General features: G+C 40.2%; 1 long non-coding RNA gene across 2 annotated transcripts in view; it reads left to right on the forward strand.

The window, feature by feature from the left end:
- Positions 1-1,881: 1,881 nt before the first annotated feature.
- LOC110741068 overlaps positions 1,882-21,129 on the forward strand; it is a 50,616-nt gene continuing 31,368 nt past the window's right edge. Inside the window, exon 1 of one of the 2 annotated variants that reach the window (XR_002516696.2) lies at positions 1,882-6,478. This is a non-coding gene — a long non-coding RNA (uncharacterized LOC110741068). Of the gene's footprint in view, positions 6,479-6,500; positions 9,849-21,129 lie in introns of those variants that run through there. The other variant, XR_002516695.2, reaches the window with a different exon arrangement.

Consider the following 21,129-nt stretch of genomic DNA (forward strand, 5'->3'; position numbering starts at 1 on the left):
GGAGAGTAATCTGCTTTACTCAAAGTCTACTGATTTCAATGTTAATCTCATCGAAAAAATAACTTCCCAGCAACATGTAGGCTGATGTTTGACCAAATATCTGGTTACTTTGGTCTAGCCAAGTTAACACATACAATTAACCATAACAAAACCTTAGCATAAGAATATTTATATTTGTGTTTTTCCTTGAGGCAAAAGAACTGGGATGCAAAGAAAAAAGTCTCCATATCAGAGGAGACAGCAGAACTAAATAAATTTGTCACACATCTATATATGCACACACACACGTACACATACACACACATACACACACACGTCCATGTGCCCCAAGCACATCCACCTAAAAGTGCAAATGAGCGTTGGGGCAATAAAGCAATCTGGAAATAAAGGAAATCAGAGGTACACAGACCCCTGTGTCTCATACATTTCCTCTGTCTGGCTAAGAAATGGAAAAATTGGCCCTGGAAACTCTTCACAACCTTCTCTCTTTCCTGTTAGAATTTCCTAGGGTGAAAGTCTGATTTTTTAGAAAACTGTTGCAGCTCAAATATCAGTATGTCCGGGGAAGAAAGCTTTGCACAGTGATACTCCCGTCTGTTTATGAGAGTCTTTGAGAATGATGGATCACCATAATGAGAATTTTCTTCAGTGAATCCCAACTTAATGTTAAATTGCAACAGTGGTCCTCATTCCAATTCCATGATTTTCCAAGGAAGTAAAACTTGGTCTAAGAAATGACCAAGACTGTGTCCTTAAAGACACATACGTCTTTACAGAATTTGATATACTTTATATTAAAAGTAATGAATAAAAATGGCCAGGGGTGGTGGTTTATGCCTGTAATCCCAGCACTTTGGGAGGCCGAGACAAGCAGATAGCTTGAGCTTAGGAGTTCAAGACCAGCCTGGGCAACATGGCAGAAACTCTATCTCTATAAAAAATACAAAAATTAGCTGGGCGTGGTGGCATGTGCTTATGGTCCCAGCTACTCAGGAAGCTGAGGTGGTAGGATTGCTTGAGCCCAGGAGGTGGAGGTTGCTGTGAGCTGAGATCACACCACTATACTCCAGTGTGGTTGACACAGCGAGACTCCCTCTCTAAACGAACAAACAGGAAAAAACAAAACACAACACAACAACAAGAATGAATGAAAAGCTTTTTCTTTTTTCTAAGCACCTAGAAGAAAGTACAGCAAACTTTGATGATGTTGAAAGAAAGTGATCTGACAGGTGTTTTTTCTTCCTCTCACTCTTGGCCAGTGTTGGGACTGGTGTTCTGTATGGTCAGCCTCTGGATATGTCCTCTTTGTCCAGAAACAAGATACATATCCAGGGGACTATGTCCATGCCCTGGAGTGGAGATTTTTTTTCCATCTGGTTCATAGCTAAGCCACCACTTTGGCCATTTCCATAAGATTCCTTCAGAGTGTGGGATTAGATGGCTTGTAAGGCTCACTTCCAGCCCCTATAGCCACTGATTCTACTCTCAAATGGTTTGACTTCAGCCTCCCTGCATTTCTGATGGTTGCAGTAGCCTGAGGTCTTTCCTACCAGAATCAGGCCACTGATGGAGCCCCTAAAGTGGGGAGGTGACCTCTAGTTTATTTCCTCTACATTAGAAAAAATAAAAGTCAGGCGCAGTGGCTCACGCCTGTAATCCCAGCACTTTGGGAGGCCGAGGTGGGTGGATCACCTGAGGTCAGGAGTTCGAGACCAGTCTGGCCTACATGGCGAAACCCCATCTCTACTAAAAATACAAAGATTAGCCAGGTGTGGTGGTGGGTGCCTGTAATTCCTGCTACTCAGGAGGCTGAGGCAGGAGAATCATTTGAACCTGGGAGGCAGAGGTTGCAGTGAGCTGAGATCATGCCATTGCACTCCAGCCTGGGGGACAGAGTGGGACTCCATCTCAAAAAAATAAATAAAAAGAAAAGAAAAAAATAAAACCCACAGGTTGCCACCAGTCACTGGTTAGTTGTCCCTTGAGTAGGGTTGCCAGATTTAGCAAATAAAAATCCTTAGCACTAGTTAAATTTGAACTTTAGATAAAGAAGGAAAAATTTCTTAGTGTGAGTATATCCTATGCAATACTTGGAATATACTTATGCTAAAAAAATATTCCTTGGTTGTCTGAAATTCAAATTTCACTGGAAATTCTGTATTTTATCTGGCAATCCTATTCTTGAGGAGTCCCATTTTGACTGCACCCCAGCGCAATGTGGATCAGTTTTCATTTTATTCCCTGTGGGTTTGTCTCCCAAGTCATTTTCCCATGACAACATTTCAGCTTCCTCCTACTCCACAGAGATGCCTGGAGTTGCTACTGTTTCCCTATCTTGACTTGCACTTTCTTGCTTCCCAGTGATTGCCTAGGCTTCACCTCTACCTGGAAGGTTTACATTACCAATTTTTGTTATTTCTTAGTTTTCCCTGAGTACCGTGAGCATTTCAGAGCATCAGAGGTTCTGTGTTGTGAAAAGCAGCTAGTGACACTAGCCAACAGCAGAGTACAGGCTCTAGACTTTTTCCTAAAGATATTTCCAAAAGCTCTATCAATCACTGTGCCGGCCAAACAAGGCAGGTCTGCAGCATATATGCTGCCATCTTACATCTTCTGGTTTAGGGCAAAGTGCTTCCCAGACACTTTTCCTTTGGAACACTTGGGTCTTGCAAAATATTGAAATAAGTCTGAGAAACACTGAGTATTTCTCTTGAAAAGTGTCCATGCCACACTCACTAACTAGACCTGAGTAAGCTTCAAGAAGGCAGGAACCATGTCTGTTATGTTCACTGCTTTCACCTCAGAGCTTAGGCTACAGAAGGCTCTCACTCAGTATTTCTTGAGTGAATAAATGAGGAATGAAGCCTTAGTCATTTGCTATCTTCTCTGTCTTATTCATCATGAGAAACCAATATTTTAAATCTGAATTTTGGATGAAAACCAAGCTGCACAAGATTGTTAATGATTCTTGTGGTTGAGAAATTAATGTAACATAAAACAGGACACCTAAATTTTAAACCTGGGTCTTGCTAGCTGAATCTGGCCCTGGGATGTATTTTATTTGGCTAACACAGTGTTTTGGAAACATGTGAACCTTTATGCCTTAAGACAGACGTGAGTTGATAGCTCACCAATGTCTTCACTACTCCCTATTGTCCCATTAGCTCTCTCCCCTTATATCACTTACCTTGCCTCTAGAGGCATTTGAGTTTCAGTGTCTGCTAGGGGATGATTCATCAACCTTAAGAACACAGATTTTGATGTAAGACAGTTTTAGATGTGAATCCTCGATCTCCCACTTACTAACTGTAAGTAATAACTTTAGACAAGTTAGTAACCTCTTGGAGCCTCAGGTTGTTCATCATTTGTAAGAAAAAAAATGCTGATAATAATAGTACTTACTTCATAGAGCTGTTAAGAGTATCAGATGATATAATAAATGTAAACTGCTTAGCACATACCTGGCACACAGTAAATGTCCAACAAGTACTATCTATTTAATACTAATAATTGTTGTTGTTATTTTTGCTTTAGTTTCACATGTATGGAGACCAGGTTTTGAAATGAGCAGAGTGGCTTTCAAGAAATTCAGAAATCAGAAAATGTCAATCTCCTCTGTACCAAATCTTGAGAGAGGACAGCTGAGGAATGGATATCTGTCAGTCCATTTGTACTGCTATAATAAAATACCTGAGAGTGGGTAATTCATAAACAACAGAAATTTATTTCACACAGTGCCGGAGGTTGGGAAGTCCAAGATCAAGGTGCCAGCAGAATTCGTATCTCCTACTTTCAAGATGGTGGCTTGGTATCCTCACATGATGAACAGGAGAAGGACAAAAAGGGAAGAGTGCTCTCTTCAACCTCTTTATAAGGTCATTAAGCACATTTATGAGGGCCCTGCCCTCATGACTTAATCAACTCCTAAAGGCCCCACATCTGAATATTTTCACATTTGTGATTAAGTTTCAAAATACGAATTGTGGGGATACATTCAGATCATAGCAATATACTTGCTTATTATTTTGTTTTGCTCACTGATATGTTTCTAGCACTTAGAGAAGTGCTTCACATACAGTAAAACCCCCATAAGTATTTAGTCAAATTAATGAATGAACTGTAGACTTCTGGATCGCTCTCATTATGTTCATACCTCATGAATGTAAGTGGCTTATCTTTTTCTAACGAATCCCTATACTTGAGCAATCAACTGTCTGTGTGAAGATGGTGCACAGCCTCACAACTGGAATTGGAGCCGAGGGCTACCTATAAAATACCCAGTAAAGCCTTTAAGATGATCTCCATGGATTCTTGTGACCCCTTTGTAACCTCTGTACTTCAAATCAGGGATGGTTGGTGTGACCAATAGAATATGGCAGATATAACAGTATGTGACTTTCAAGGCCCAGTCCAAAAATTAAAAAGAAAATGTATTGGAGTTTATGCCTTGGGGTCTCTTAGCTTGCTTGCCCTGGAGGACGCCAGTCACCAAGTTGTGAAGATACCCTTGCAGTTCTGTGGAGAAGCCCATGGGGAGAGGAACTGAGGCCTTCTGACATTAGACATCACCACTTGCCAGCCATGTAGGTGAGTTACCTTGGAATCAAATCCACGAGCCCCAGTTAAGGTAGGCTAGGCCCAGTCAAGCCTAGGCTGATGTCTGATGCAACCTCCAGAGGGATCCTGAGCAGACTTGCTCAGCCAGGCCACACCTGAATTCCTGATCCTAAGAAACTATGAGAAATGTCCAGAAAAAACAATTATTATTTTTGTAAGCCATTAAATTTTGATTGGAATAATTTGTTATGCAGCAATAGATAACTAATACACAAGGAATTTGACTCTGGTGTTTCAGAGTGTATTCTGATAAATTATCATTTAAGTACAATAAATACTGACATAAAATAGTTTTATGTGTATTATTGACAAGTATTTCATAGACCTTTGCATTTATGATTCATTATAGACCTTCATTTTTACGGACCTTGTTACATTTATCACTACCCTCAAGAGGTTCTTAGATGTACATGGCTTATAGGGAGCAGCCCGACCATGCTGATCCTAACTCCTCAAGCCTGGTCTTTGGAAAATATAGAGCATATGAAGGGCTCCAAGGAACAATGAGAACAGAATATTCCTGGGCTGGGCACAGTGGATCACACCTGTAATCCCAGAACTTTGGGAGGCTGAAAGGGTGCTCTTGCTTGAATCCAGGAGTTCGAGACCAAGCTAGGCAACATAGCAAGACTCTCTATCTACGAAAATTAGGAAACAATCAGCCAGGTGTGGTGACATATGCCTGTAATCCCAACTACTTGGGAGGCTGAGGTGAGAGGATCGTTTGAGCCCAGGAGTTGGTGGCTACAGTGAGCTATAATGGGACCACTGCACTTTAGCCTGGACAACAGAATGAGACTCTCTCCAAAACAGAAAGACTATCCCTGAACAAATGAGTCAGGTGATCAAGAAATACCACTGAGCACTGAGCATCTTTTATTCGCAATTCACTGTGAAATAAAAAGAGCGATGAGTCATTTAGAATCCAGAATCTCCCGGAATCTTCCAGAATCTGGTGAGGGACATAAGATATACATGAGGAGCTAATGAACAGTTCATGGTGTTCAGTCAGTGGCCAGCCCACACCTGCAGTACTGTGGTCCATTCTCTCTGTGACATATTTAGAAGGTTATTGACAAGTAAGAAGACAGCCTGAGGATGTTCTCTGTGAGCAAATAGGAGCACTGAACATGTAGGAGAGAAGCCCAAGTCATGTGGAAATGACTGCCTTCAAATATCTGAAAGCTACCACAGGGAAGATGGATGAATCTGCTCTGAATTGTTTTTGAGCACAGAGCAAAGACCAGTAAGTGAACTTACAGGAGGGTCGATCACAGCTGGGCAGCACAGTGGAGAAAGCTGCCATCACTGATGGGTGGCAAGCAGTGGGTGGTGGCCATGGCTCAGAGATGCTGCAGGCGGGTTTGCTATGTGGTGTAAAAGCTCATCTCTGCATTTCCTCATCACTCCATGTGAGAAGGCTATGGCTGGAAATGGAAGGATAAAATCTCTCATGGCATCACAGAAAAAGCATGGGCTTCAGAGGCAGACAAAAGGGGTGTAGCTCCTGAATCTACCGTGAAATGCCTTATGAACCTGGGGAAGGAACTAAGGACAGTTTCCTCAGTTTCCCAATATGTAAAATGAGGTATAACAATTCTTGCTCCATTACCTCACTATCAAAGCAGAGATAGTGAGATCACACATGTCAAGTATGTAGTACATTTGTGGAGCTCACCCAATCCAATCTGAGTGGTGTCCTTTTAAGGAAAGAAAATTTGGACACAAGAGAGACAGTAGGGATGTGCGTGCACAGAAGACCACATGAGGAAAGAGCAACAAGGCAGTCAAGGAGAGAGGCCTCAGAGGAAACCAATCTTGATGACTACACCTTGATGTCGGACTTCCTGCCTCCAGAACCGTGAGAAAATCACTTTCTGTTATTTACACCTCCCAGTAGGTGGCATTTTGTTCTGGCAGCCTGAGCAGACTAGCACAGAAGGGGATGCCCTTTATGCTCTGTCTTAGCTCCAGCTCTCAGGCGCAAGTCTTCTATGGGTGAAAGGGGCGTCATCATCTGATCCGGCAGCAGGGTGTGGATGGTAGAAACTTGATCTGCACGTGGTAAAGACAAGCCAAGTACAGATCAGAATCTGGGTCAAGTGCACCTGGGCACTCCATTCTTGGTTTAAAAAGACAGTACAGTGGTATAGGAGATGTTGGTGATGAAAGCCCTGAATATTTTTTCTTGTGTCAAAGTGCTCCTATCTGAGCTACATGCCATTGTATCTAGTGTTCAGCTGTTATCCCAGACTCCTCCTTCATCGTCCTCCTGAACTTTCTTGTTGGGAGCTTATGGGATCCACTTTCTATCCCTGGTTGCTCTTTCCTCGTGTGGTCTTTCCTCTGTGCACTCGCATCCCTACTGTCTCTCTTGTGTCCAAATTTTTTAGTGATGTGCCTTGATGTGGACCTGCTTTCCCGCCATGTGCCTGGGACTTAGTGACCCTTTTAGTCTCACAACTCATATCCTGTAGTTATGAATTTTATATTGTGATTATTTTGTTGATGACTTCCTCTCATCTATTTTATTTCTCCTCTCTTTCTGAAACTCTCATTCTTAACATGTTCAATTCCCAGAACTGGTCTTTGATTGCCTTTTGTCTGTTTTCCAACTCTTGCTCTGTTTTCTCAAAGAGTTCTTCAACTTTATATTCCAGCCTTTACTTTGAATTTTAAAAATTTCTGCTCATATATTTTTAATTGCCAAGAACCTTTGTTAAATTTTATAAATGTTCTTTTTTTGTATAGCTTTCTAGTTTTGCTTCATAGATACAATATACCGTCTTATCTGTCTGAAGATATTATTGATTTTTTTTTGAAGTTTCTTCAACATGTTAGTGTGTGTGTATGTATGTGTGTGTGTGTGTGTGTGTGTGTGTGTCCACCTTTTGTATTAGAAGCTTTCCTTAGAAATTTGGTAATTCATGTCTTTCTGCCCATGCCTAAGATTGGGGAGCTAAACAGATGATAACAATTCTGAGCATGTGGGTGTGGCTTGTGCACCTTGAGTTGGGGAGTAATTTGGCCTGTTCTTTGGGGAAAGGCCTGAAGTCAGTATCTTGTAGATCTTTCCTCTTGGGCTGATCCAATTCCCCACAGAGGATTTTCTGATCTTCTGCATGGAGGACGAGAGTTTGGCTTCCAGCTTCTGGGATCCAGTAGGGGAGGAAGACTGGGTCTCAGCAGCAGCACTGATGTGGTTCTTTTGGCACAGCGCCCATGTCCTCAGCTGCCATGGCAGCTCACAATCCAGAGACCCTCTGTTACACCTTCCCCAGAAAACTATCGTCTGTGTGTCTCACCTGTTGGGGAAGGGGGTCCTTACAGCACCTTGGAGTATTGGAAGGAAATTAGAGATTATAATCTAACTAAAAAAATAAAACAAAAAAAATGTCATCAAACAGCTTTTCCCCAGTCTTCCTTACAGTAATCTCTTTGTCCTCAGTTCCAGAGGGACCTGGTGCTGCACTTTGCTGAATATTTTGACGATCTTGCAGTACAAGTGGCGTTGGGTCTCAGCTTTCCCCTCTGCCTGTTTTAGGTCTGCTCAATCGCTGACTGGTTTTCTAGCTTTCAGAGTTTAGTTGTCATCGTCTCCTCTTCCTTTACATCCTTTGCAAAACATATTCGTTTACTATGGTTTAGGGTTTCTGAAAGGAGGGAAATCAGATGTGCATTCAACCCACTATACGAGCTCGGTAGTCTCCTTGTTTCCCGTGTGTGTTCTCTCCTCACCTGGATTATTTTGCTCTGCCTTTGCTCATTAAAATCTCAGCTATTATAAAGGGTCAGTTCAAATGCCACTTCTCCATAAAGTGATCCAAAGTGTGGGAAACCTTACTATTTTTCTTTTCTCTTGGCGCTTACCTTACTCGCTGTGATACCCTCCTCCTTTATGCCAGCACACAGACACATGTGCATGCACACACACACACACTGCAGGGTGGTAGGTAAATAATAAATGACTCATTAATATTACATTAAGATACATGATCAAGTTATATATGTTTCTAGATCATATAGTCACTCTCTGGATTATAAATTCTGGGGCTCATGGGCAGAGCATGGGAAATGGGTCCGGATCCCAGCTCTGGCAGTTTCTCTTTGTGAGTCCTTGGGCATGTCATTTTGTCCTCAAAACAGAATCAGCAAAATTAGGAGATGAAAACCAGAACCTACAGAACTAGTTATAATGGTCAAATGCAACAACACATGGAAGGCATGCCTCCCATATTGTTTACCTACTGCTATTATTATTCCCTTTCTCCCTCACAGTGTTCTTTTGAAGCTCAAGGATTTTATCGAATGTGGCAGGCATCATGTAAATGTAATGTACTGTGAGATATCAGTGGGTATTTTTGTGACTCATCTGGGTGCTCCCTGAAGAGCCCTGCCGAGTGCCTTTCACATAGTAAGTGTCTGAGGAATATCTGTTGAAATGAGCAAAACATGTCAATATTTAGGGAGATGTACTATATGAAGGCACAGATGCACAGTCTTGCATGTGTGTTTTGGTCATTGGAGAGGTGGGTATGCTCCATTTGTTCCAGGATATTGAAAAAATAAAACAATTCTTCTGGCAGGTTAGCCTGCTTCCTTTTGAAGAGCCTATGGCTGCGTGCTTTCAGCTAAATGTTGTCATCCTGCAAAGCCAGAGAAAGCAAAAAGCAGGGCTTGGAATAATCATGTGCAAAGGTAGGATGATATGTCATCTCGTTGTTTTAGAAGTTTTATAAGCCTAGAAGCATTAAAGACGAGTCGCAACTTTGAAAAACACCCTGTTGAATCACAATGATCTCAAATTCTTTCTTGGCCTCCCCTTTTCCTGTGTGCGTATGTGTGTGTAATGCTTAGTATTTATGTCTGCCTGTTTACTTAGGTCGTTTATATGAACACAGGGGCTTTGCTGTTTAAGAGCACATCAGCTCTTGCTGCTAACCCTTCACCTGCAATCTTAATTCTCAGTTTATGAAATCATAGTCATTTGCCAGGGAGGCAATCATGATGTCACAAGCCAAGCACAATGACTTCAGGTGGGTAATCAACTGAAGGAGCAGACTGACTTCTAAGCAACAAAGATCCCATTATCATGTAAATATTCTTAGTAACCAAAATTACAGAAGGAGAGATATATAACGTAAGACGCTGGCACATCAGCCTCCCCTGTGCTGCTCGATGCGATCATTCTCCAAGCTTTCCAAGAAAGATGTGTCTTGTAAACACAGCTGGTAAGAGGTAGAAGATGAAACCACAACAAAATGATTTTTCTTTTTAAGCAGTGAAATCCAAACACTCTTTTAAAGGGTCTGATTAGTGAGTTTGTAAAATATCTAAACCTCTTGAGTTGTCAAATGTTAACGCTTGGTTTTGTTTCTCCCTGTAGTGCCTTGAATCAGTGCCTTTCAAACTTAAATGTACATTTGAGTCACCTGGGAGTGTTGTTAAAAATACAGATTTTGAGTCAGCAGGTCTGGTGTGGGGCAGCAATCTTTTTTTTTTTTTTTTTTTGAGACAGGGTGCCACTCTGTCACCCAGGCTGAAGTGCGGTGGCATGATCATAGCTAATTCCTGGGCTTAAGTGATCCTTCTGCTTCAGCCTCCTGAGTAGCTGGGACCACAGGCATGTGCCACCACATGTAGTGAAAGGATTCTGTATTTCTAACAAGCTCTCAGGCAATGCAAGGCTGTCAGTTCTTGGACCTCACTGAGTGATAGCTTGTTTTGTTTTGTTTTTGAGACAGGGTCTCATTCTGTCAGTGAGGCTGAAGTACAGTGGCACAATCACAGCTCACTGCAGCCTCAACCTCCTGGGCTGAAGCAATCCTCCCATCTCAGCCTCCCAAGTAGCTGAAACTACAGTGCCACCACAGTCAGCTAATTTTTTAATTTTTTGTAGAGCCAGGGTTTCACTATGTTGCCTGGGCTATTCTGGAACTCCTGGGCTCAAGTGATCCTCCTGCCTTGGCCTCCCAAAGTGCTGGAATTACAGGGGTGAGTCAACATGCCTGGCCAAACTTTTTAAAGTGAGAATCCAAATTTTAAGTTAAAACAAGAATATTATGGCTGAAAAGGTGTGAGGGACATTTACCCTCTGTGTACCAATATTAATACTGCATTTCTCAAATTCTAAGCTATATGTTTCTTTGCATGTTCACTTTTCTGAAATTGGTGTGTAGCAATCATATTAAAAAATTGTATAGCTACTAAGCAAAAGATTAATTTGTGACATCTGAGTTGTTGCCTGAAGATGTGTGACATGTGTGGTCTGTACAACTTGTTTATCCGTTTGTCACCTCAGTTGTCCATGCTGGGGTACCACATGGAGGTCAAATTTCTTCACTTCCATAAAACACTTGTTTCCACATTGAATTCATCTGGAAAGCTTTAAAAACATGGGTGCCTAGGTCTCACACACAGAGGTCCTGATGCAATTGTTCTCCCCAGATGATTCTAATGCACAACAAACCTTGAGAATCACTATGTGTCAGTATCTTCACAATGATCATGAATTACAGACCACAGAGAAATACATTATTGTGTACATATCAGGCAATTTAAAGGAGACATCATCACATGTCTTATGAGACATCATAGACTTCTCAAAGCTTGGAAAAGTCATTTAGCCGGATTGTGGGTTGAACAGGAGTCTCAGCCAGGTGGCGACTGTCTCTCAATGAAGAGATTCCTAACTACACTCCAGAGATGTTGTTTCATGTCCAGTAAGATATCAAAACTATGAGTTTACCCAAGTCACAAATGCAGATGAAATCCTAGTTTCACTTGGTTTGCCTCCAATTCCTGCCAAGCCTGAGGATGCAGAGGTCAAAGGCACTAGCACAGGTTAGGAAAGCCCCATTCCATTGTGATACTAAGCATGGCTGCACATGGCCAAGAGTGGGTCCCAAAATTTATTTCATTCCTAATGTGAAAAAATCTTGGACTCAAACTTAAATTGCACTACTAAAGTTATGTGTCGTTGCCAAGAAATATATACACTGATATTTGTTAGTAAAATAGAGCATATACTTTTCATTAAATCAATCATGTGCCTTTAGACCCCTGGAATCTTTTATTTGAGGATACAACAAGGAGCGCAACCTAACAACATCGTGTATTCTGTATTAGGGACCAAGCTGTAACTTTATACTGCAGTATCTCATTTGATTCTTGTGATATCCCTGCTATGTAGGAAACATTCCCATTTTATAGAAGCAAAAATTAGGGCTCTATTTACATTTTCTATTAAGTCTCCAGAAGCAAGCCATGCAGAAAGTGTCTTTCTGGGTGGCTGGGATCTACTAGCTGATAGCAAAGCATCTCTCTGTGATAAAATGACTAAATTAGGGCTCTGCAAATCGTGTTTCCCAGAACCCTAAGATTTAGAAGAGGCCTCAAGGACACAGAGAAAGGGCACATGGAGCTGAGAAGGGCATTGTTGCAGATAGATAGAGGAGAACTTGCTTGCAAACACTTGCAAGCCACTGACTTAAATAACTCCAGTCAGACAGTGATCAATCCTCAAACACCTTTAGGTTTTTTTTCCAAAATCCGAGGAAATTGATGCCTGGCATCTGTTAGCACTATGATTATTTTGAATATAATCAGTTAAACTTACTGGGTGTAAGAAAGATAACTGTAGAAAAGGCACTTATAAAATTAATACAAATAATGATTATTAAAAAATAACCAAAATTTACTTATAAAATTAATACAAACAATAAATGATCATTAAAAAAATTAACCATAGAGATTATAGAGTCAAGAGATATTCAAGCTTATATTGAAGTGGAATGCATTTTGCAAACAAATCTGATGTAGCATCCTAATAGACAAAAGACATAAACTTGATAAGATGCACAGCTCTGCCAGATTCCCACCCCACTCTCCACTGCCATTTAAGATACAGAATGGGATCCCTGTCCAAAAACACAAGCCTCCTCTCCTCGTTCTTGCTAGGCTCCTGGTGCTTAAAATCAGAACCATTTTCACTCCTTCATGAAGCAAAGGTAACCTTCCACCCACTTGACAGTCAATGAAAAAGGTGGTATTGTTTTTCACCAAAGAGCCCTTGTTATAAAAGAGATGCTTTGTGAGTCAGCTGGAGACGAGGTTTCAGCTGTCGCAAGCACCCCTGAGCCCTGTCTCTGTGTCCCTGTGACACCGTCTTTGACAATCTGACCTCTATCCTCCAGAGAACAGCCAAGAAAAATATATCATAAGTTGGAGCTCTCATGAGATAATGTTCAAAACTAGATTTGCTGATCTCAACAATCACAACTGGTTTCTTTGGGTGGGTCGGGTGTTAGTTCTTACAGAATAGAAATGGCAGACACTAAATGTTTCTTGACCAAGGATTCCATGGTCAGTCCAAGCCTGTGATACAGGTGCCCTACCAGTCATTACGCTTGGGTGTATATATATGTGTGTGTATGTATATATATGGTATATATGAATATATGCCATATATACACCATATATATATATATTCTTTTACAGCAACACAAAACAGACTAAGAAAAGTAGGCTATTTGTAGTTAAGTTTTGGGGAAGTCGGAAGTTACATGTGATTTTTGACTGTGCTCCTAACCTCTGCATTGTTTAAAGGTCAACTGTAATTGCAGAATTGAAATCTCTAAGTAGATGGCTGATAAAATGTAGGAGGAGAAGTTGGCCTTAGATGAGGTCAGGCACTTAAGATGGGAGCTTGTCAGTGTTTATGTGAACTGTCCAAAGTGGTTACAGGCAAACCTAGAGGTGAGCTGGGGTCATCTGGGGCAGATGGTATATATGTATGGCATATATTCATATATTAGGAAGAAACAAACTGGTTTTAGGATCTCATTCTGCACACACACACACACACACACACACACACACACACACACACCCTTGGAAGGAGGGATAGTTCTAGAAGGGGAAGACATGGAATTAACTTGTTTGCAAGTTAGGCCATGGGAAGAATAACAGCAGCTGGAGGAGGAGGAGTATTGGGGAGATTCCCCAAAGAAGGGGAGAGCACTTGGTTTGGTCAGATTGGCATCACTGAGGCCCACAGTCAACTCCTCTATCCTGACTGTGACCCAGGGCTGATGGACCTCAAAGTGGAACTGGTACATAGAGAGTAGCAGGGCTGGGCCAGAGATGCAGGGGTTTCAGCCGCAGCAAAGACTCATGTAAGGAGATGCCCCCAGCCCACCTCTAGGTTTGCCTGTAACCACTTTGGACAGTTGACCTTTAAACAATGCAGAGGTTAGGAGCATTGACCTTTAAACAATGCAGAGGTTAGAGTCAAAAATCACATGCAACTTTTGACTTCCCCAAAACTTAACTACAAATAGCCTACTTATCTTAGTCTGTTTTGTGTTGCTGTAAAAGAATACTTGAGACTAGGTAACTTACAAAGAAAAGAGGTTTATTTGGCTCATGGTTCTGCAGGCTGTACAAGAAGCATGGTGCCAGCTTCTGATGAGAGTTTCCAGCTGCTTCCATCCATGGCAGAAGGCAAAGGGGAGCCAGCATGGAGAGAGGGGGGGCAAGGAGAGGGGGGGTGTCAGGCTTTCTTAAACAGCTGGTTCTCATGAGAACTAATAGAGTGAGAACTCACTCTTCCCCTTTCCAGGGAGGGCATTAATCTGTTCATGAAGGATGCATCTCCATGACCCAAACACCTTTCACTAGGCCCCCACCTCCAACATTGGGATCAAATTTCAGCATGAGGTTTGAGGGACAAATATCCAACTATAGCACCACTGTTGACCAGAAGCCTTGCCAATAACATAAAGAGTCAATTAACACCTATTTCGTATGTTTCATATATTATACACTGTGTTCTTACAATAAAGCAAGCTAGAGAAAAGAAAATGTCATTAAAAAAATCATAAAGAAGAGAAAATATATTTACTATTTATTAAGTGGAAGTGGCTCATCATAAAGGTTTTTGTCCTCGTGGTCTTCATGTTGAGTAGACTGAGGAGGAGGAGGAATAGGAGGGGTTGGTCTTTTGGTCTCAGGGGTGGCAGAGGTGGAAGAAAATTCTTGTATAAGTGGACCCACACAGTTCAAACCCGTGTTGTTCAAGGGTTGACTGTACTATCATTCGCCTTCAATCGTCAATTTCTCCCTGTTTATTGAATTATACCATTAGCATATAAAAGCCTTCATAGGATTAACAGTTTTTTAAAACAGAACACTCCTTTTCACATTAGAGTCACCAATAACTTACTTTTTAAAAAACTAATAATCAGTTACCTGTTCTTATTTTAGTCTACTTTTAATACTTTTTGACACAGTAAGCCACACTGTCTCCCTTGAAAGCTTCTCTTCTCTAGATTATCTATATTCCACATTCACCTGGTTTTCCTTCTGCCTCATTGATTTCCTACTCTTTTCACTCCTCCCAAATTTCCAAACCTTATACTATTAAAGCGCTGGATAGCTTTGTCCTTAGTTCTTTTCTCTTCACTGTCTTCTTGGAAATCTTCAGTTCCCTCAAGTACAAATCCCAGTCATACGTAAATGACTTTCAAATGTAAATCCCTGAGCTTCAGAATTCTGTATCTAGTGGCCTATTCAGTATCTCCACTTAGATACCTACTGGGCATCTCAGAATTAATATGGCCCAAATCTTTTGTGACCTCTCTAAATTCTAAAAGTACTCCACCCCATCACATGCTCACTCAAGCCTTTTCCATCTTGGTAAATAGAACCACCACACTCTCTAAAATCTCAGACCTAAAATCTAGGTTAATTCCCTTATTCTCTCACGCCTCCCTTGAGTACATCTCATCAGCTTCACCTCAATACATCTCCCAAATCAGAACATTTTCATCGTCCCTACTGTTACAAATCTAGCTCAAGGCATCATCGTCTTCTTCCTAAATCATTGCAATAGCTTCCTAATTGCTCTCCCTGCCTCTTCCTTTGACCCTGCTTCCCTTTTCTCCTTTTTCAGCCAGAGGGATCTCTCTAAAACGTAAATTAGACCCACATTACTCTTTTCCTTTAAATCCTTCAATGCCTTCCCATGGCCTTAAATCCAAGTTTCTTGTCATAACTTGTAAGACTTTGCATAATCTGTTTTTGTTTTGTTTTGTTTTTTGTTTTTTTGTTTGGGTTTTTTTGAGACAGAGTTTTGCTCTTGTTGCCCAGACTGGAGTGCAATGGTGTGATCTCGGCTCACTGCAGCCTCTGCCTCCTGAGTTCAAGCGATTCTCTTGCCTCAGCCTCTCAAGTAGCTGGGATTACAGGTGCCTGCCATCATGCCTGGCTAATTTTTGTATTTTTAGTAGAGACGGAATTTCACCATGTTGGCAAGGCTGGTCTCGAACTCCTGACCTCAGGTGATTCATCCACCTCGGCCTCCCAAAGTGGCCAGGTGTGAGCCACGGCGCCCAGCCTAATGTGGTTTTTACCTCTTTGTTTTTGCTTTTTTTCCTCTGTATTTGGAGACTGTTGTTTAAGAAAACCTTCTCCTGTTCTACTTGTAAAATTTTTGCGCCATTGTATTTTAGGTGAGTCTCTGGAAAATGGCATATGACTGGATTTTGTTCTTTTTTAAAAAAATTCAATCTGACCAAGTCTATTAAAAATTGATTCATTTATTCTACTTCTTATCATTTTAAATGTATGTGGATTAATTTCTACCATCTTATGTTTTGGCTTTTATATGTCCAAATTTTTCTATGCATATTTTTTTCTTAGATTGAGTTGTTTTTCTTGTTTGTTTGTTGCATTTCCCCCCTTTTTCTTGTTTGGAAGCTATCTACCCTATGTCTGGTCACCTTAACAGGTTCTGAAAGTAAGCTTTATTAAGGTACAATTCACTATTTTTAAGTGTACAGTTCTACGAATTGTCATATAAAGTCATGTAAGCTCCACCCCAATAATGATGTAAACTACAACGAGCTACAACTCATCGGTTTCCTGTACCTATAATTTTGCCTATTCCAAAATATGACTTAATGGAATCAGAGAGAATGTTACCTTTTCAGTTTGGCTTCTTTCACTTAGCATAATACATTCGAGATTTATTCATTCATGTCTTAGAGTATAAGTATTCCATTGTATAGGTGTGCTACTGCTATGGCTTGAATCTTTGTGATCCCTCCCCAAATTCATATATTCACATCCTAACTGCCACGCTCAGGATATTAAGAGGTGGGGCCTTTGGAAGGTTATTAGGTGGAGGTTTGAGGGTGGAGCCCTCATGAATGGGATTAATTCTCTTATAAAAGAGACCTGAGGGAGACCCATTATCCCTTCCTCCATGTGAGAACATAGTGAAAAATGGGCTTTCCCTAGACACTGAATTTGTCTGTTTCTAGGACTTCCCAGCCTTCAGGACTTTCAGAAATAAATTTTTGTTGTTTATAAGCTACATAGTTTATGGTATTTTGTTATAGCAATCTGAACAGACTAAGACAATCACAGTTTGTTTATTCACTTACTAGCTAATGGACACTTAGGTTGTTTCTAGTGATTGTGAATAAAGCTGATATAAAACATTTTCATACAGATTTATATGTGTACATACATTTTATTTTTTCTGGGTAAGTAAATACTTACGAGTAAGATTGCTGGATTGTATAGTAAGTGCATATTTAAGGTTATAAGAAGCTCTCAAATTGTTTTCCAAAGTGGCTATAATATTTGCATTCCCACCCCCAAGTACTGAGAGATTCCAATGCTCAGCATACTTGACAACACTTAGTATTTTCAGGACTTTATTTTTAACCATTTTAATAGGTGACTAGGGATGTCTTGTTATAGTTTTAACTTGCAAATCCCTGATGGTTAATGATATTGAGCATCTTTTCATGTGCTTCACTGCCATCCCTACATCTTTTCTGGTAAAGCACATCTCAGAAATTTTTGTATATTATGTTTTCATTTAATTTAATTCTGAATATTTTGTAGTTTCCCCTGTGACTTCTATTTTGAAGTATGAGTTTTATTTATTTATTTATTTTTGAGATGGAGTCTTGCTCTGTCACCCAGGCTGGAGTGCAATGGCATGATCTCGGCTCACTGCAACCTCTGCGTCCTGGGTTCAAGTGATTCTCCTGCCTCAGCCTCCCAAGTAGCTGGGATTACAGGCGCCCACCACTATGCTTGGCTAATTTTTGTAATTTTAGTAGAGATGGGATTTCACCATGTTAGTCAGGCTGCTCTCGAGTTCCTGACCTCAGATGATCTGCCTGCTTTGGTCTCCCAAAGTGCAGGGATTATAGGCACGAGCCACCATGCCTGGCCAGCATGAGTTATTTAGAAGTGTATTGTTTAATGCTCAAACACTACGAGTTTAACAAATATCTTTCTTCTCTTGGCCTCCAGTTTAATTTAACTGTGGTCAGAGAACATACATTATACAATTTCAATTGTATAATTAAGTATGTTCAAGTTTGTTTTATTGCCCAGAAAATGACTTATAATGACGAATGTTCCATGTTCCTTTGAAGAGCATATTTATTCTTCTTATATTTGGAGATTCATTTCTGCCATTAATCTTAGAAAATTTTCTCTTCAAAAATTTATTCTCTCACATCCACTATGATAGCTATAATCAAAAAGTCTGGTAATAATAAGTATTGGCAAGGATATGGAAAAATTGGAATCCTACACACTGCTGGTGCGAATGTAAATGGTGCATCCACTTTGGAAAACAGTTGGGCAGTTCCTCAAATGAAACATTCCAAGAGAAATAAAATCATACATCTATACAAAAACTTTTGTATCAATGTTTATTGGAGCACTATTCATAATAGCTAAAAAATGAAAATAACTCAAATGTCCATCAACTGATGAATAGATAAATGACATCTAGTATATCCAAACCATAAGATATTATTTGGCCATAAAAAGGAATGAATACCAATACATGATACAGTATGAAAGAATTTTGAAAATATGCTAATCTATAAAGATGGAAAGTAGATTAATGGTTGCTTACGGTTGGTGGGGAGGTATTAGAGGGACAGGGAGATGATAGCTAAAGAATATGAAGTTTCTTTTTGAGGTGATGAAAGTGTTTTAAAACTGTGATGATGGTTGCATATATCTGTGAATATACTACAAACAGTTGATTGCATACTTTTTTTTTTTTTTGATTAAGAGGGTGTTTTCTTTATTTAACAACAGAAAGCTGTTTTGGATCACAAGCATTTTGCTATATTGCAAGTGTGTGTCTAATTTTTGGGAAATTAGAGATTCCTTTCTTGAAATCGGGTGACAAAATTGAGAAAGAATCTGTTATAAAAAGATTACATTTAAAAGTGAACTTTTACAGTAAAAGATCTTCATAGAACAATCAGAAAGATTAATTTACTTAAATGTCCTGCAGTTGATGAGTTTTTTTTCCCATCTCTTTCTTTTGTCTTTTTCTTTTTTTCATTTATTTATTTATTTTATTTATTTATTATACTTTAAGTTCTAGGGCACATGTGCACAACGTGCAGGTTTTTTATATATGTATACATGTACCGTGTTGGTGTGCTGCACCCATTAACTCGTCATTTACATTAGGTATATCTCCTAATGCTATCCCTCCCCCCACCCCCTCCCCACAATAGGACCCGTGTGTGATGTTCCCCTTCCTGTGTCCAAGTGATCTCATTTTTCAATTCCCACCTATGAGTGAGAACATGCGGTATTTGGTTTTCTGTTCTTGCGATAATTTGCTGAGAATGATGGTTTCCAGCTGCATCCATGTCCCTGCAAAGGACACGAACTCATCCTTTTTTATGGCTGCATAGTATTCCATGGTGTATATGTGCCACATTTTCTTAATCCAGTCTGTCACTGATGGACATTTGGGTTGGTTCCAAGTCTTTGCTATTGTGAATAGTGCCGCAATAAACATACGTGTGCATGTGTCTTTATAGCAGCATGACTTATAATCCTTTGAGTATATTCTCAGTAATGAGATGGCCAGGTCAAATGGTATTTGTAGTTCTAGATCCTTGAGGAATCGCCACACAGTTTTCTACAATGGTTGAACTAGTTTATAGTCCCACCAACAGTGTAAAAGTGTTCCTGTTTCTCCACATCCTCTCCAACACCTGTTGTTTCCTGATTTTTTAATGATTGCCCTTCTAACTGGTGTGAGATGGTATCTCATTGTGGTTTTGATTTGCATTTCTCTGATGGCGAGTGATGATGAACATTTTTTCATGTGTCTGTTGGCTGTATGAATGTCTTCTTTTGAGAAGTGTCTGTTCATGTCCTTTGCCCACTTTTTGTTGGGGTTGTTTGTTTTTTTTCTTGTAAATTTGATTGAGTTCTTTGTAGGTTCTGGATATTAGCCCTTTGTCAGATGAGTAGATTGCAAAAATTTTCTCCCATTTTGTAGGTTGCCTGTTCACTCTGATGGTAGTTTCTTTTGCTGTGTAGAAGCTCTTTAGTTTAATTAGATCCCATTTGTCAATTTTGGCTTTTCTTGCTGTTGCTTTTCGTGTTTTAGACATGAAGTTCTTGCCCATGCCTATGTCCTGAATGGTATTACCTAGGTTTTCTTCTAGCGTTTTTATGGTTTTAGGTCTAACATTTAAGTCTCTAATCCATCTTGAATTAGTTTTCGTATAAGGAGTAAGGAAAGGATCCAGTTTCAGCCTTCTACTTATGGCTAGCCAATTTTCCCAGCACCATTTATTAAATAGGGAATCCTTTCCCCATTTCTTGTTTTTGTCAGGCTTGTCAAAGATCAGATGGTTATAGATGTGTGGTATTATTTCTGAGGGCTCTGTTCTGTTCCATTGGTCTATATCTCTGTTTTGGTACCAGTACCATGCTGTTTTGGTTACTGTAGTCTTGTAGTATAGTTTGAAGTCAGGTAGAGTGATGCCTCCAGCTTTGTTCTTTTGGCTTAGGATTGTCTTGGCAATGCAGGGTCTTTTTTGGTTCCATATGAACTTTAAAGCAGTTTTTTCCAATTCTATGAAGAAAGTCATTGGTAGCTTGATGGGGATGGCATTGAATCTATTAATTACCTTGGGCAGTATGGCCATTTTCACAATAATGATTCTTCCTATCCATGAGCATGGTATGTTCTTCCATTTGTTTGTGTCGTCTTTTATTTCACTAAGAGCAGTGGTTTGTAGTTCTCCTTGAAGAGGTCCTTTACATCCCTTGTAAGTTGTATCCCTAGGTATTTTATTCTCCTTGAAGCTATTGTGAATGGGAGTTCATTCAAGATTTGGCTCTCTTTTTGTCTGTTACTGGTGTATAAGAATACCTGTGATTTTTGCACATTGAATTTGTATCCTGAGACTTTGCTGAAGTTGCTTATCAGCTTAAGGAGATTTTGGGCTGAGGCAATGGGGTTTTCTAAATATACAATCATGTCATCTGCAAACAGGGACAATTTGACTTCTTCTTTTCTTAACTGAATATCCTTTATTTCTTTCTCTTGCCTGATTGCCCTAGCCAGAACTTCCAACACTATGTTGAATAGGAGTGGTGAGAGAGGGCATCCCTGTCTTGTGCCAGTTTTCAAAGGGAATGCTTCCAGTTTTT

This window comes from Papio anubis, chromosome 14 (genome assembly GCF_008728515.1).
Source record: "Papio anubis isolate 15944 chromosome 14, Panubis1.0, whole genome shotgun sequence".
Classification (NCBI taxonomy): domain Eukaryota; kingdom Metazoa; phylum Chordata; class Mammalia; order Primates; family Cercopithecidae; genus Papio; species Papio anubis.